This window comes from Poecilia formosa, unplaced genomic scaffold, assembly GCF_000485575.1.
Source record: "Poecilia formosa unplaced genomic scaffold, Poecilia_formosa-5.1.2 Scaffold1470, whole genome shotgun sequence".
Lineage (NCBI taxonomy): Eukaryota > Metazoa > Chordata > Actinopteri > Cyprinodontiformes > Poeciliidae > Poecilia > Poecilia formosa.
Window position 1 is genome coordinate 1 of NW_006801409.1, and position 2,644 is coordinate 2,644.

Genomic DNA, 2,644 nt, shown 5'->3' on the forward strand with positions numbered 1-2,644 from the left:
TATATATATATATATATATATATATATATATATATCTTTTTGTTTTTAAAGATTTTTGTTTGAACAATTTCATGGAGCTCAAAAACCAAATGAGGTCATATTGTGAAGAGTTTGTTCAGAACCACAGAACTTTATCTGTTCATTTCTTTAGAAACACTGAATATTCATCCTGGATGGATTCAGAGGTTAAAGGTCACAAGTGGAGCCACTTTAAAAAAAGTTTAAGCCCCTGAAGACAGACACAAATCAGCAGTTTTCTTTGGTCAAACACAGAAAGGACCCTGCCTGTCAGTGCTACACTCTTGTTTCAATGAAACACTATGTACATGGTGTAAATAATGTCCCAATAAAATGAACTATGACCTTAAACCTTGACCCTCTGTCTTCTATGTTGTCCTCTATATAAAGTTGGAGACAAATACCCTGGTATTGGTCTAGATTTGATGTTTGCACCTTAACGTGATATTTGCTCTATATTGGTCTTTTATCTCTTAAACAGAGATGAAAACTGTATAAACTGATTGGATTCATCAAGTCTGTATGAATAAATATAACTGAGCATTGCCAGCACAACAATAGGAATTAGGCCCGTGTAACCTAATATATTTGAAGGAAATATGTTAAGTGGAGATTAGCTACTGTGATTCTTTTCTAAAGCTCAGTCTCAAAGAGGAAGACGGCCTCTTAATCTGACCCGCCACTAAATCCTTTGAGAATAAACTTCATAAATCTTGCTGCTCTTCAGTTGTTCAACACCAGATCCAAACAAATTGGTTTTCTACAGTGGAAGTATATTTACCAAATGGGCCCAAGTACCTGACCCTGTGGTACTCCATAAATATCTGTAGTGTTTGAGGAAGATTTATCATTGCCTTCATTATCATTGACATCAACAGAATTGTCCAGACTGTCTGGGTTAAAAGCAGATGGATGACTGTGGAGAGAGTTCTTGTCTTGCAGGCAAAAAGCTGTGAGTTCAATTCCACTTTCCTCATGTCAATGTACCCCTAAATGCTTTGGTTTACATCTGTTCATTAAGGATGGATTAATCCTTTCTAAAACTGTGGTGATAACTAAAGTAATAATTTGGCTGTCATGGTTGAAAAAGGTTTAGATTATTATACAATATAATAGAATATAATATAGAATATTTTTTCAGATCTCCAAAAGTCTAAATACAGATCTTCATTTAGCCCAAAAGGTAGCTGCACTTGATATGACAGAGTTACCGTGTTGGAAGTTTGCCAGAGTGATAGGAAGGGTGATAGTGGCAACGGCGATAGGAGTTCACTTTAACTGTCATTATAAATAAAATTGATTATTATTAAGACAGTAGCATTGTTACACAGTAAGCTATTCTCTTCCCAATGACGACCTCTAGTGGTCAGTGGTTGACTTTCTCTCTCTGAAAAGTGATGTTTTTTACATTTGCAGAACTTAACCCTTGTGCGTGCGAGGACTGAGGCAAATGTAGAGGACTGAGGCAAATGATACAAGTTTTTTATGTGAGGGGTCGGTTGGACCCCATTTCTACATACCAGGGTTAAAGTTAAACTATCTACGTCTGTACTTTGCTCTTTTGGAGGCATTACGTTTTTAATGTATGGCAGGACTCAAAGCATGTTCAGTTGCAATGACTGCTAGGCCCCCTCGGATAAACACAGCACAGCAAAAAAAATAATGGATCGGTCTCACCTGAATAGAATAAAATAAAATAAAATGTCCTGACCTGCAAAAAAGCAACAACAAAAAAGCAAAAAAACAAAAAAAACTCCAATGACAATTATTTTAAAAGAAATAAGCATGTACAAATACAATAAAAAGCTCTAGAAGGCAATAATGTTACCCTAAAAAAAGGACCTAAATTAGAAATGCTGACCCAGGTAACCCAAACAAATTATAGACTTTTCACTTTACAGTAAACTTTCAGTGGTGTGAAAAATGTTTTGCCCCCTTGTAGTTTACTGTTTTGTCACAATTTAACAACAGCAAAAAGGTTGTAAATTACCTATTAGCTTAATTATACACAGCAAATTTGGAAGTGTTCAGTCAACTCATACAGAGTTGAATTCAACATTTTGAAAGTGTCTATACTGTATTGGTCCACTCTGGATGGTGTAGAAATTACACTTTTGAAAGTTATTTGTGATATAGTTGAATCAACACTCACAGTAGTTGAAAAACACACATCAGTGTTGACTTACTCAACACTAGTGCATTTTGTCAAAAGTTAACACTATGAAAGTGTTACTCTAACACAAAACAGTGTAAAGTAAACATTGACATAGAAATCTGAGTTTTGAAATACTACTGGCAGAGTGTGCTGTGGTGGTGCAGGGGTTAAGCACAACCCACATTTGGAGGCTCTAGTTTTCAATGCGGCTGTCATGGGTTCACTTCCCGGTCTTCCCCTTCTCTCATTACCCACTTTTTTTTTGTCAATTTACTACCAAATAAAAGTCACTAGAGCAATTAAAACCTTTTTTCCCCAGAAACTATTGGCCATCAATGATCCCCAAATTCATTGATGCCACATTAGATGCTACAAAAACACCAGCACCATTTGCAGTATGTAATCACTTTTATTTCAAAACAACATCAAACAGCACTGACAGCAATATACAGCAAAGGTCATACATTCATG